The sequence below is a fragment of the Dipteris shenzhenensis genome, chromosome 3, assembly GCF_047967505.1.
Source record: "Dipteris shenzhenensis isolate YYH24624 ecotype China chromosome 3, Dip_SZ_1.0, whole genome shotgun sequence".
Classification (NCBI taxonomy): Eukaryota; Viridiplantae; Streptophyta; class Polypodiopsida; order Gleicheniales; family Dipteridaceae; genus Dipteris; species Dipteris shenzhenensis.
This window is the reverse complement of record NC_141598.1, coordinates 19,514,415-19,530,243: the sequence shown is the minus strand read 5'-3', so window position 1 is coordinate 19,530,243 and position 15,829 is coordinate 19,514,415.

The following is a 15,829-nucleotide window of genomic DNA, read 5'->3' as shown; positions in this document are numbered from 1 at the left end:
TTCCCCCTCCGCCTCTCTCGCTGCCGCGGCAGCGGCAGCAGTCCCCCCCTTCTCTCTCTCCCCCTCCCCTCTCTCTTGCTGCCCCTGCTCCGCCCCTTCTTCCCTCTCCCCCCCTCCCCCTCTCTCGCTGCCGCGGCTCCCCCCTCTCTCTCCCCCCTCGCCTCCCCTCCCTCTCCCCCCTCTCTCTCGCCGCCCCCCCTTCTCTCTCTCCCCCCCCTCCCTCTCTTGTTGCCGCGGCAGTGGTAGCGGCCCCCCCTCTCTCTCTCTCCCTCCCCTCTGTCTCGCTGCCCCCGCCCCCCCCTTCCCTCTCCCCCCCTCCCCCTCTCTCGCTGCCGCGGCAGCGACAGCGGCCCCCCCTTCTCTCTCTCCCCCTCCCCTCTCTCTCGCTGCCCCTGCCCCCCCCTTCCCTCTCCCCCCCCTCCCCCTCTCTCGCTGCCGCGGCAGCGACAGCGGCCCCCCCTTCTCTCTCTCTCCCTCCCCTCTCTCTCGCTGCCCCCACCCCCCCCTTCCCTCTCCCCCCCCTCCCCCTCTCTCGCTGCCACGGCAGTGGCAGCGGCCCCCCCCTTCTCTCTCTCCCCCTCCCCTCCCCTCCCTCTCCCCCTCTCTCTCGCCGCCCCCCCTTCTCTCTCCCCCCCTCCCTCTCTCGCTGCTGCGGCAGCGGCAGCGGCCCCCCCTCTCTCTCTCTCCCTCCCCTCTCTCTCGCTGCCCCCCCTTCTCTCTCTCCCCCCTCCCTCCTCTCTCGCTGCCGCGGCAGTGGCCCCCCCCTCTCTGTCTCTCCCTCCCCTCTCTCTCGCACCCCCCCCTCTCTCTCTCCCCCCCCCGTTCCTCTCTCGCTGCCGCGGCAGCCCCCCCCCTCCTCTCTCTCTCCCCTCCCCCTCCTCCCTCTCCCTCCCTCTCTCCGCTGTCGCGACAGCCCTCCCCTCCCTCCCCCCTCTCCGCTGCCGCGGCAGCGGCCTCCCCCTCCCCTCTCTCTCTCCCCCCCCTCGCGGCTTCCCCCCTCTCTCCCCTCTCTTCCCCCCTCCCCCTTCTCTCCCCCCTCCCTTTCTCTCCCCTCTCTTTCCCCCCCCTTCTCTCCTCTCTCTCCCTCTCTCTTTCTCTCTCTCTTTTGCTGCCGAGGCAGCAAGACTCTCTCTCTTATATTCTCTCTCTAAAAATCTTTCCTTCACTTTTCTCTCTCTATAATAAAATTTCAAAGAATACAAATTTTAAAAAAAGTACCTGGAAAAAAGTTGAAATCGATGCTTGTGCTTGCTTGTGCTTGCTTTTGCTCTTCCTCCTCTTTTTGCTTCTCCTCTTGCTCTTCCTTGTTGAAATGAGAGAAACAATGAGAGAAGGAGAGTATATATAAGAAAAACTAGGGTTTTAAGTGCTTCTCTCTCATTGGTCCTTCTATAACATTATCTCCTCTCCCATTGGCCTCTCTATTAGATTATCTTCTCTCTCTCTCCCACCCACTCCCATCCTCCCACCCCATTCCCACTCCCACCCCATTCCCACTCCCACTCCCTCCCCACCTCCCCCATTCTCACTCCCACGCCCACGCCCATTCTTTCATCTTCCCCATTCCCACTCCCTCTCCCACTCCCATCCTCCCACCCCACCCCACCCCTCCCACTCCCACCCTCACCCCACCCCCACCTCTCCCATTCCCACTCCCACTCCCACTCCCATTCTCCCACCCACTCCCATCCTCCCACCTACACCTCTCACTCCCACTCCCATCCTCCCACCCCCACCCCTCCCCCCCCATTCCCACTCCCACTCCCATTCTCCCACCCTTATCCTCCCACCTCACCCCTCCCACTCCCTCTCCCACTCCCACTGCCACTCCCATTTTCCCACCCCCCCACTTCCCCCATTCCCACTCCCACTCCCATTTTCCCACCCCCCCCACCTCCCCCACTCCCACTCCCTCCCCCATCCTCCCACCCCACCCCTCCCACTTCCACCCCCACCTCCCCCATTCCCACTCCCATCCGCCCACCTCACCCCTCCCACTTCCACCCCCACCTCCCCCATTCCCACTCCCTCTCCCACTCCCATCCTCCCACTCCCACTCCCCACCCCTCCCACTCTCACTCCCATCCTCCCACGCTCACCCCACCCCCACCTTCCCCATTCCCACTCCCTCTCCCACTCCCACTCCCATTCTCCCACCCCCACCCCCACCTCCCCCATTCCCACTCCCTCTCCCACTCCCACTCCCATTCTCCCACCCCCACCCCCACCTCCCCCATTCCCACTCCCTCTCCCACTCCCACTCCCATCCTCCCACCCCCACCCCCACCGCCCCCATTCCCACTCCCTCTCCCACTCTCCCTTTCTCCCACTACCACCCTCCCACACTCCCTTTCTCCACTTTCCCACTCTCCCTTTCTCCCACTACCACCCTCCCAACTATCAATTCCACTATTACTTATGAATTCTAATTAAAACTATTACTTAAATAAATGATATTACTTGAAAACACTCATAGGATTTAAGGTTTAGGATTTCGTGGTTTGGGTTTAGGATTTGGGGTTTGGTGAGTTAGGGTTTAGGGTTTAGGGTTTAGGGTTCAAGGTTTGAGGGTTAGGGTTTAGGGGTTAGGGTTTAGAGTTTGGTGGTTTAGGGTTTAGGGTTTGGGGGTTAGGGTTTAGGATTTAGGGTTTAGGGTCTAGGATTCAGGGTTTAGGGTTTAGGGTTTGGCGGTTAGGGTTTAGGGTTTAGGGTTTGGGGGTAAGGGTTTAGGGTTTAGGGTTTGGGGGTTAGGGTTTAGGGTTTGGGAGTTAGAGTTTAAGGTTTAGGGTTTAGGGTTTGGGGTTTAGGGTTTGGGGTTTAGGGTTTAGGGTTTGGGGTTTAGGGTTTTGGGTTTAGGGTTTAGGGTTTGGGAGTTAGGGTTTAGGGTTTTGGGTTTAGGGTTTAGGGTTTAGGGTTTAGGGTTTAGGGTTTGGGGGTTAGGGTTTAGGGTTTGGGAGTTAGAGTTTAAGGTTTAGGGATTAGGGTTTAGGGTTTAGGGTTTGGGAGTTAGGGTTTAGGGTTTAGGATTTAGGGTTTAGGAGTTAGGGTTTAGGGTTTGGGGGTTAGGGTTTAGAGTTTAGGGTTTGGGGGTTAGCGTTAAGGGTTTAGGGTTTAGGGTTTAGGGTTTAGGAGTTAGGGTTTAGAGTTTAGGGTTTGGGGGTTAGGGTTAAGGGTTTAGGGTTAGGGTTTAGGGTTTAGGGTTTAGGGTTTGGGATTTAGGGTTTAGGGTTTAGGGTTTGGGAGTTAGGGTTTAGGGTTTAGGGTTTGGGGGTTAGGGTTAAGGGCTTAGGGTTTAGGGTTTAGGTTTTAGGGTTTGGGAGTTAGGGTTTAGGGTTTGGGAGGTAGGGTTTAGGGTTTAGGGTTTGGGAGGTAGGGTTTAGAAGTTAGGGTTTAGGGTTTGGGGTTTAGGGTTTAGGGTTTGGGAGGTAGGGTTTGGGGTTTGGGGGTTAGGGTTTAGGGTTTAGGGTTTGGGGGTTAGGGTTTAGGGTTTAGGGTTTAGGGTTTGGGAGTTAGGGTTTAGGGTTATTATTGGTTAGGGTTTAGGGTTGTTTTGGTTTAGGGTTTAGGGTTTAGGGTTTAGGGTTGTTATTGGTTTACGGTTGTTATTGGTTAGTGTCTAATTAAATTTTCAAACACGTTCTGGATTTTTAAATCATTAATAAAGGAGATTATTGAGAAGAGACTAATGTTCTTTATAATGGTTGTTACAGCTTGTTTGCAAAGGAAACTCACAAAGGAGATGGCTACAAAATTTATTCCAAGGATGGAGGTGATTTTATGTTGCAAAAGAGAAGTAGTTGCATTTGCTACAATCCATGAAAGTGATCCAAATTCTATTTGTCACTTTAGAAGACTTGGCGAAGATAAGGTGGCGGTTATCGTATCAAGGATTCTTAGTGCACATGTTGAGCTAAAGCATAAGTGTGGGGATATGGAAATCCTTGGAGATGTTATGCCCTATAATACTTCCAACAAAGCATTTATTGCATGGGACAGAGATGAGACATCCAACACATGTCATCAGGAATACAAAGTGCATATCTTTGGATTTTACAGTGAGAGATATTTTACAAATGTTATCATTTACAAATAAGTATGTAGCAGAAGGTCAAGTCTTGGGATTTGAACAAGTTGAACACTGGACATTTGCGCAGATGAGAATTCAAAAAGTTACTGATGATGGTATGGATGATAACTCAATGTCATTGGATGGTCCCTACTATGAGGTAGGTAAGGATTTGAGATGGAGCATGCAATTTTTAAAGATTGGAAAGACTCGGCATGTGGTTTTTAATGATAAACATAATGTATACTACAACATCAAAGAATTGAAAGAATATGCCAATGTACCAAGCTCTATTCCTTCAGAGATGGATGATTCCAATGCACTCAACTATAGCACTGACGTCTTATCAGAAGTCGATGAGTTCATTGGTACCGAGAAAGAAAAATATTTCACAAGTGATGCCTTATCCGGGGTGGATGAGTTCATGCACATTGAGAACTTGGGCAAAGATGTCAAAAGTGTTATATCTTCAAGCATGGATGGCTTCATGGATACTGATAAAGTTCTTGGAGTCAAAGCAGGTAACTATGGAATTATGGAAATCATGCACGATAGTATAATGAGTGATGTTCTCTCTAGAGTAGAGGAGTTTCAAGACTATGGAGTTATGAAATCCATAGAAAGTGCATCAATGAGCGATGTTCTCTCAGGAATAGATGAGTTTGAAGATCATTCTGGACACTCTATCACCACTGACTATGGAGTTATGAAATCCATAGAAAGTGCATCAATGAGTGATGTTCTCTCAGGAATAGATGAGTTTGAAGATCATTCGGGACACTCTAATGCCATTGTGACAAGTGGTTCTATGATTGTATCAAAAGTAGGGATGAGATCAACAAAGGACTATTCGGTGTTTGACTTTGATTGTGAACTTGTAAATGTTACAAATGGTTTGACGAATGTATCAAAAGCAAGGATGACATCAACAAAGGAATATTCAGTATTTAACTGTCAGAGTGATAAGATCAAGGATGCAACATCTCATGAAAACAACGTGACAAATAAATCTTACAAGGAGAACTACACAAATCCAAATAAGAATGTACAGAAGGTCCAAAAACGGACATACAGATGCATGAAAAGACAACGAGTGCAGGCAGATCCAGAAAAGCAACCAAAGAGAATAAGAGTAATGAATGAAGATGTTATGCTAAAAGCAATGCGATCTACATGCTGTAAGCATACATGTATGCGATCCATTAACTTACATGACATCAAGGGTTGTAGAGAACATGTCTGGCAAAGGAAAGGAAGCAGAAGAAATGAATACCTACTCACGAGATTGTCTTGCTTTCTTGTAAATGATAAGAGAAGGCGAAGTTCAGGACATCAAATAAGGCCTCTTATAAATGGGAAAAGTATATGCAATAATGCATATTGCATTATTACAGGATTATCACATGGCACATATTGGAATTTGGCTAATAAAGCAAAGTATGGAGTTAAATTTAACATTCATGGAAACATAGGAAGGCCCAAAACAAGAGCCTCAACGGTTGCGGCAACAACAATTTTGAAAGATTACATTTATGAAAATGCTTTACCGCAACCCCACCTATCAGAAATGCATCTTCTGATAGGTTTGACCAAAAAAGAAGTATTTAACTCTATTGGAGAAACACAGAGGCAAAGAGGGCATGCACCGGCATCTTTTCATACTTTGTATACTCTTTGGAAAAAAAGCTTTGGACATATTAAAATCCCAAAGAGGCAAAAAATGTCAAAGTGCAACAACTGTGATGATCTAAAGCGAGCACTTGAGAGTGCAACATCTCTAGAACAAAAAGAAGCTTACAAAAGAAAGAGAGAATTTCATCATGGACTTGTTCGACATTCTAGAATAAAATATGCATTTTGGAAGGAGCAAGCTATTTCTCACCCAAATGAGTACATGTGCATTATTGTAGATGGTATGGATCAAAATACAACAACATTACCTCGATTCGTTAACACTCCACCTAAGCTACAAGGCAAATACTTTTTAAAGACACATCTATGTGGATGTTAGTGCACGGATTTAAGTTTTTTGCAGACATATGGATTGATTCCTTGCATCGAGCTAGACGCATACTCAGGTATGTGAAGTCCACATTGCAGTATGGACTATTTTATGAGGCTTGGGTTCAGATACAGTTGCATGGATACACTGATGCTGATTGGGCTGGTAGTATTTCTGATAGACGATCTACCAGTGGATATGTGTTCTCTTTTGGGAGTGCTGCAGTCACTTGGAGCAGCAAGAAACAACCTGCAGTTGCCTTGTCGAGCACAGAGGCTGAGTACAGGGGTGCAGCAATGGCTGCATGTGAGGTAGCTTGGTTGCATAAGCTACTCTATGATATGCATCAGTCTACAGATGGGCCAGTTGTCATTTATTGTGACAACATGAGCAGTATACACTTGGCAAATAAGCCAGTCTATCATGCTAGAACAAAGCACATTGAGGTGCATTATCACTATGTGCAGGAGAAGGTTTTACTAGGTCTTATTGATCTAGTCTATCTCAGCACAGAGGATCAGGTAGCTGACATATTCACGAAGGCATTGGGCACAGAGAAGCTGTGCAAGTTCAGAGACCTGCTTGGTGTGCAGGAATTGGGATTGAGCTCGAGGGGGAGTGTTGAGATATCGAGCTCCACTCGCGATATGCCAGGGTGACCGTTGTGCATTTATGTCACCGACTTGTTAGCTACAGATGCGGTTGGTACACTGCCCACGAATAATAGTTGGATGACAGCTATCCTTATCTACACTAGTTCGTGGCTCAGTTAGTATGCCACCTTAGTTAGTTGGGTTTGGTTTGAGACCCACATATAGGGTTCTTCTATTTCTTTGTACTAGTATTCTTTTGGCTTTCACAACTAAGAAGAGGAAAACTGTTTTCAGCCTCCACCTTTGTGTGTATTCCCCCATTGTGCTTGTGAGAAAGCCTCAAGTGAGACTCCTTCCCTCTCTCCCACTATCTTCACAAACCTCACCGTGGATGCTACAAATTGCTCCACCGTGGCTGCTCCAACTTGCTCCACCGTGGCTGCCCTTTGCATCCTTCTTGACCTAGGGAGCTTCCTGTCTTCTCCACCCTGGTTGCTCTCTGCCCCATCCTTCCTAGCCTTGCAGCTCTCTCGTAGTTCTTGCATCACGTTTGCGGTTTCTGCATTCTCCCTTTTCATCTCCTCCATCGTCTGGTCCTTTTCAATGTTCAATGCATTATGCATGTTGCAGAGCCGTTTGTGAAGACACTCCTTTTCGACTCTCTAATCTTCAAGATCCTTTCGCATCTTTTCTAGCTACTCCTTGTCCACCATGTCCCTCTCATTTCTCACTTCTTCGAGCCTATCTCGAAGCCCTTCATGCGCTTCTTTGCTTCTTCTCTTCTATGCCTTTCCATGTCAACCATTTTTGTAGTGGCCTCAGCTTGCTCTTGTGGCTCCTCTACCTTGGCTTTTGCACCTTCCCTGAGACTTTTCTCAAGTTGTGCTACCTTTGTTGCATCGGTGACTTTCTCTTGTAGAAAAGTCACCTTCTGAGACATCTGCTTATCATATTGCTCAAAAATCCCTTTGACGGTAGATGCCATCAGGTGCATTGCAACTCCAATGGACCAAGATGAAAATTGGGATTTTCCATCCATGTAATTCTTTAGGTTGGTTAACACGCTCTTGGAGATCGCCTTTGAGAGAGATACATCACTCCTTTCTATTGCTCTACTCTACTGCTTGAACCTACCAGAACTTCATGGTTCGTCTCGTATGAGGAAAGAAGTGAATGGCCTTCTTCAACACATCTTGGAGGTCTATTGGTAAGCTCGAAATCTTGATTCCAGCATCTTTACTAATCTAAGCATTGGGGTATACATCTAGAATATCCTGTCTCTTCCACTACTTCTCAAAAAAGTGTGCTTGCAAACTGCCTCCAGAAATTCCTACAGCATTTTCAATCACGCATTCATTGATGGTAATCTTTTGACCTTGATAGACTAGTTGCCTCTCCTTCATGTTCAGCTCCTGTACCAACTTGGTGAAGTCTTGGAGAGCATCCAAATTGGGCTTTTGAAGAGTGAGAGAGGAGCTACCATATGTCATGATCTCAAGATCAAGGGAGGAGAACTGTGCTGTAGAGCGGGAGGAAAGATTGTGTGAGAAGCTCCTGGACTGTGCAGGGTCCATTATGAGAGGGAGTAGAAGTTGTATGAAGAGTTCAAGGGAGATGGAAATCATCGAGAGGGATAGAAGATGAAACAGTGAAGGAAATGGAATAGTGGAGGCTTGAGCTTGCATTCCGAGCGCAAGGGAGAAAGAAATAGTCTTGAAATAGTCGAGAGGGATAGAAGATGAAACAGTGAAGGAAATGGAATATTGGAGGCTTGAGTTTCCATTCCAATTGCAACGGAGAATGAAACGGTCAAGAGGGATAGAAGATGAAATGGTTAAGGGAATGGAATAGTGGTTTGTAGCCTAACTACACTGTCAAGGTGAGAGACACCATGGTGGTTGTAGCCTGACTACACTGTCAAGGTGAGAGCCACCACGGTGGTTGGCCCAAATTTTGATTAATTCAAGGTGGCAGTACTGACTTGAATGGTAACATGAGTGATTAGAGGTGGTGGCATCTAATATTCCTAGCGACGTCTGTGGTGGCGGCTCCGAGCTAGCAGTTAATTATTAGCCACCGTAGTGGCCTATAATTACTCAGCTTCCAGTTACCACCACTGGGCTTGCATGCATGATTACACGAGTGCACTAGATTTCCAGTCATCAAGCTTGCATGCTTAGGAGAGTGCTAGAGTGCATGGTAATGAGGGATTAGAGGTGATTAGGCTTCATGATTTACTTTTGTGGGAATTGCTGCCATCATCCATGTCTATCATGGCTACGATTGAACCAACCATCTAGCCATCAGCCACGCCTATCATGGCTACGATTCCACCATGCTGGCAGTTAAAATTACTAGCCACCGCTTACCCACCACTGGGCTGAAGCATGCATGATCACTATGAGTGCAATAAAAAATACCAATCACCGGGCTCGAATGCATAGTAGAGTACTAGAGTGCATGGTAATGAGTGATTACAACCACATCTGTTGTGGCTACGATTCCATCGGGCTCTGGTAGTTAAAACTACCAGCCATTGCATCGAGCTTAAGCATGCATGATTAGTATGAGTGTAGTAAAAATTACCAGTCACTGTACTCGCATGCTTAGTAGAGATAACTAGAGTGCATGGTAATGAGTGATTAGAGCTTTGTGATTTATCTTTGTGGGAATTACTACCCGGTGGTGGTGGCTCTCATTAGGCACGTTTGTTGTGGCTAAGATTCCACTGGGCTGACAGGTAATTACCAACCACCAGAGTGGCCTGCTCACCCACCACATGGCATCTGCTTCATGATTACCAGCCTATATGGGGTGGTGCCTAATATTCCACCACGGTGGCCTGTAATTAATATGGATGGAACCATGGGCTCCAGCCACCATAGTGGAGCCATAGTGGCTCTAAATTTATAATATATACAAGATCCGTGGCATTTGGCATTTTACTACGTTGCTCTTATGTGCCCCTGCTCTTCTACTTTGCTCCACACACTCTGCTACTTTGCTCCACACCCCTCCTCTAGCTCTTTTTCGCCCCTGCTCTACTTTGCTCCATGCTCCCTCCTCCAACTCTCATCACTCATCTACTCCCCTACTCATCTGTTGCTCACCCACTCATCTTCACCATGCATACTATCACCCCCCTTTGATGCTATGTGATCCCAATGTTATCTGCCTTCTCATATAAGGTGATTACATTGCACTCACCTGGAGTAGAAATGTTAGCACTAGTGGAGTCCATTCATTTCCATAGTCGATTCCCCACACATCTACATGTCACCACCTTAGATGACATGCTTAACTCTGGCTTCTTTATGGCTGTGTTGTATGGGCTCCCCCTAGATGTCGACAAAGGCCTCAGTATTTTCACAGCAGATTACTCTCAACTTGTTGGGGGGCCGTAATCTGAGTCTTGGCAGTGTGCATGGTCTTCATCTTCTCCATCGTATCCTCCTTTGGCTCCTTAAAAATTTGTAATGCAACAAGCTAGACTGGTGGAAAACTAAGTTGTATAAATTCCCTCTTGCTCAAACAAGGCTCTCACCATGGCTGATGTAATCTTTTGGCCTCTAGGGCTCTCAATGAGCTTTTGGCTCATTAGATGTAATGTTTTGGGCTCTAAGGCTCTCAACAGTTGTTGCTGAATTTTTATTACATTTATGTAATCTCTTTTTGTTCAATGAGAGCATCTCAGTATGCACTATTGTTAACTTTTATATTTCAATGGTTATGGTCGCTAGCTGTAATCTTTTGGCCTTTAAGGCTCTCAGCAATCGTCAAATTTTTATAAATGTAAGATCCTCTATTCCATTTTTGCTCGGTATAAGTTGTGTTATTGGACATAGATGTACATTGTAATCTCTTTTGCTCGATTTTCACTCGATGCATTGTAGTTGATTATCTGGATGGCACCATTGGGCCTCCAGTCACCGTGATGGCTCGGAATACTTTTGTCCTCATTTATATTTATTGCAACAAGGACTAACATACCAATAAAGTAGGACTAATTCCTTGGTGCTCATCATCATAGACCTCCTCCTAGAATATGTAAAAATAGGTAACAGAGCTATAACTCCAGGAACCAGTGCGGTGGTTGCTCCAAGACAACCTTGAATTCTAGGCGATGACATGTCATCATGCCAAAGACTGCGCAAAGGCAGCAATGCTAAGAAATATAGATTTCCTCTCATTATTATGCAAAAACCAGCACGGTGGTCTCTCCAAGCCAACCTATGATTTGCATGGGCAAAGCTGCAGCAAAAGTTTGCATGATGACAGGTGGTCAGGCTAGAGATTATGCTGTGGCGGTGTTCAAAATGATAGATTGCTTCTCATTATTACGCCAAGAACCAGCGCGGTGGTCTCTCCAAGACAACCTTGAATTTTAATGATCTGGATGGGCGCGGTGCCCAGTGATAGGTGGCAAAGCTGCAGCAAAACACTGTGTGATGATAAGTGGTCAGGCTAGAGACTACGATGCATGATTTAGTGTAGAGCTATCATGTGTCAAGCTCTACGATGTCAGAATAAATAGATTGTGTCTCATTATTACACCAATGCAGCATCATGACGTCAGGAAACTTTTTGGCAAGAGTGCGAGTCTATGGAAAATTCAAATTTTCACCCACGAGCATGTCGCGTCACGGCCCCAAAATGGCCCCAAAAATAGTTCCGCGATTGGCTATGCCCAAGCAAATGTTAACCCTAGTAGTGCACCCCTCGAGGGTGCAGCCAACTGAGTGGGAGAAGAGGGAGAGAGATGAGGGTGAGGGTGAGGTTGAGGGGGTCAAGCAGTTGAGAGGAAGAGGAGGGAGCAATGAGGGGGGTGAGGGAGAGGAAGAGGAGGGAGTGATGAGGTGGTCGAGCAACTGAGCGGGTGAGAGAGAGGAAGAGGAGGGAGTGGGTCAGGGAGGGAGAGGGGCGATGTAGCATTTGAGGGAGATGGAGTTAGGGAGAAGAGGTAGTCGAGAAGTTGAAGGAAGGGGAGAGATAGATAGAGAGGCAATGGGGGATTGACAAAGGGAGATTAATTTTTCATAAGGTTGATTTTTTCCATGGTTTTAGGGGCCTTTAAGTTACCTTAATCTTCACATCGTGCAAGAGGGCGGACTAATGCTATTCAAATTTCTATTTTAGTTTCATTGGGGGGACATACTTACTCGGGGGGGTCACTCATCATATGTAACCCTATCACGTGAGTTCAACAGAAGGATATTTTTTATTTCTAAAATTTACAGAAATAAATATACATAAGGGACTATTTAAAATAGTTTTGGAAAAAATTTACAGATTTGTATAGAAAAGGGGTACATTTTATTAATGAAAAAATTTACAGATAAGGGATTTTAAATATAGGCCTTGAACGCACGTGATATAGAGGGTTTATACATAGTGACCCCCCTGAGCATACTTAGTTGAATAGGTTGAACTTTTATTTGTTTTGTGACTTTGAATGATGCTCGAGGGTGCACCACTAAGAAATCCTAGGTATCACGTGCGTTCAAGGGGTATTTTAAAAAAAAACCTCAACTAAAAATTTGTTGGGATATATCAAGGTGTATGCCTCAGGCACACCTTGGTTTCTATGTGTGAGTGCTAGAGGCACAGTTAGGTGCCCATAAGCACAGTTAGGTGGTGGTAAGCCACATAGGATGATTGAGAGAATCTAGGAGCAGATTGAGGAGATGATTGTGGAGCTCTGAAGTCATCAGTGATGTTAGTGAGCATGTAAGAGGTGCCTACATAAGGACCTCACTCTTCTTCATTCTATATGCAAGTATTATGAATTTGTGTCCACTCTACTCTTTCCTTTCAGTTTACCAACATGGTATTAGAGCCATTTGATCCCCCTTGATCCCGTTTCTGCCACATCATCATCTTCTACTCCACCTTCTTCTTCACCATCTCTTCCTCTTCTTCCCAAAACTTGCTTAAGCGTGTTCTCCTCCGTTTCTTTGCCATTCTCCATGCCCTTCCTGCTGGAGATACAGCTCAAAGGGGAGAACCCCTGGCTACAAGGAATTGAAGAATCACTGCCTCTGCTTGTCGCCATTTCACGTAGATCATCGACCCTTCTTCCTGCATTTTCTCTGAGAATGCGCCATGCTTCTCTAATTCCTTTCAGAGGGAGCTTCTCCATCCTAGAGCTATCTTGTGCTGAAATCTGAGCAGCAATGGCTGCATATTCAAGCTGAAAACAAAGAAAAACCAGTCGAAAATGGAGAAGCAAGCTATGGCGCCCTGACGCGATTTTGTGCCCCTTCTCCTTAGTGGACCTTCTGTGGTATATAAGCTTTCTTTTGACTCAAAAACCCCCTTTTCCTTTGCTCTGGAGAGTGAGATACAAGCCCTCCAAGTTCAATCTTTTGATTTTGACAGTTTTGACAAGTTTTTGAAAGTGATGCTACATAAGATGCTACTCTAGCATTTCTGAGTTTTTGAAGTTTTCAATAACATCAGTACAACTGTGGCTTTAGCTTTGCTTTGAGTTGCTATACGTGGTTTTGATTGGAAAGCTTTCATTTTAGCCACCTCTATCAAGCATGTAAGAAAAAGCATCATTGATTGAATTTTGGTCACTAGTCTTTACTACATTAAATGCTTATATTTGGAAGCCTTTCAGTTGTTATTCTAGCCTTGTAAGAGAGGACACTGCCCAATACCTAGGTTAGACCCTCTCATGGCTACCATATTGAATATAGATAAGTTCAATGGAAAGGGCTTCCACACATGGCAGATGAAGGTGAAATTTGCATTGATGAGGGAAAACCTTTGGGGACTTGTCAAACCGACTTCAACTTCTTCTTCTACAGCCTCCAATGCTGGAGAATCCTCAGCTCCGGCACTCCCTTCAAGGGATCCCGCTAGAGAGGAGAAAGCATATGGTATCATTGCTCTTGCTTTAGGAGATGATTATATTCATCACATCTCTTACTTAGAGTCTCCTTAAGAAGCTTGGCAGAAGCTTGACATGATTTTTGGTGCTAGCTCTCACATCTCAAAATTATCTCTTAAAATCTCTTTCTTTGAATTGAAGATGGTTAGTGGCACTCCTTTGGCAGCCCATGTCAATTACATGTGGAGTCTTATGACTCAACTTGCTTCTATCAACTCTCTATCACTATAGATGATGCTATGGCAGTGTTGCTTAAGAGTATGCCTGAAGATTATGATCATATTGTTACCACTTTGAAAAATCTTCCTAATCCTAATCTTGAAGGTATTATCTCTGTTCTCCAAGAAGAAGAAAGGCACATGGAGCTCCGGAAAGGCAATGACACAGCTTATGCTATAAAAATCCAGAAGGGCAAGTTTTCACCTTGCAATCATTGTGGGAAGACAAATCACCTTTTAAAGGACTACTTCAAAATCAATCCATGCAAACACTGTGGCAAAAACAATCATCATGAGAAGTTTTGCAGTGCCAAAGCAACTTCAAAGACAGAAAATGTCAATCTACTTTAGGTTGATGTGCCTCCACAAGATGAGGCATCCTTTGAAGATTATGCATTTTAAATCATCTCTATGTATGCTCCAGATCTCTCTTTTTTGAGTCAAGGTACTCAGCCTAGACAGTCCTCCAAAATGAATGAAATAAACTATTGTGTTTTGTGTGTTTTGTAAACACCTCTGGTCACCTTATGATGTAGGCCATGTGTATCTGTTTTGCTCCATGGTACCTCTTGAAATTGTGTGCATGTACATGCAGGGGAGATAACCATTGGAAGGTCTTTTTGTATCCCTTTTGTTTACCTTACACCCATGGGAACCCTTGCTAGCTTGAGATCCTAGCCATTGATAGATCCATGACCACCATGAGATGGCATGAGACACCTTGTGCTAGCTGTATCCTTGACATAGCCTAAGGCATTCCCTTGAGGGGGGGTTTGTTGGGATATATCAAGGTGTATGCCTCAGGCACACCTTGGTTTCTATGTGTGAGTGCTAGAGGCACAGTTAGGTGCCCATAAGCACAATTAGGTGGTGGTAAGCCACATAGGATGATTGAGAGAATCTAGGAGCAGATTGAGGAGATGATTGTGGAGCTCTGAAGTCATCAGTGATGTCAGTGAGCATGTAAAAGGTGCCTACATAAGGACCTCAAGTGCTCTTCTTCATTCTATATGCAAGTATTCTAAATTTGTGTCCACTCTACTCTTTCCTTTCAGTTTACCAACAAAATTTTTCCCCCAATAAAGCAACCCCTCTTTACTTATGAGCTAATGGATTTTTTCCTAAAGTTGAATTAAAAACCCCCTCCTGTTATTGTAAACCTATTAAATTTTTTCCCAAAGTGGAATTAAAATACCCCTCCTTTTGAATGCATGTGGTACACTAAAATTTTGGGAGGTGAACCCCTCGAGGAATGATGCCTATTCAAGAAGGGATATACATTAACAAATTTTGTTATACAATTACACAACTTTTTAAAAAGATCTTCAAATGGACCGTAAAGTTTTCTTAAATTTAATAAGGTGAAATCTTTGGATGTATAAATAAACAAAATGCATCACTGTATAAATTTAAAGTATGTGGCAATCAAGCATGTAAAGCTTAGTAAGAAGAAAGGAAAAGGGTGGGAAAATAGCTAAATGTGTTTATTAAAAGAACGGGAAAGTATAGTATATAAGTTTGGAATATAAGTTTTTAAATTCTTAAAGCCACCATAACCATCAAGGCTTGATTGATGATATCCATATCATATTGTAAGGATTAGCATCCAAAATCCATTTCCGTGCATCATACCCGCATCATAATTATATAACTAGGGTGCCGTGTAGGCTGTCTAAGGGGAAAGGTTGAATGAATGAAGAAATCTTTAAATCACTCGATTTAAATTAGCAATGTTTTAAATTAAAATGAGAAAAGTATGTGGAGAATATTTGAATTGTCGTTATATCACTTAGCATTGTTCTAGGCTATTGTTGATGGCTCTAATTTGCATTTCTTTGTATCAAACGTCCTACTTATAGCTAGGTGTTGTTTCTCGATAATCCTTTGTGTCATCATGATACTAAATGTTTGTATCATAAGATGTGAGTATAGAAATTAGGTTGTGTGTTCAAAATAGACCAAAATTACTCAAGAAGAAACTTGAAATGATGTAGCAAGTTTGTTCTCTAAGAAATTTGTAGATGTAGTGAAGATTGTCATGGTTGAAAACTATGC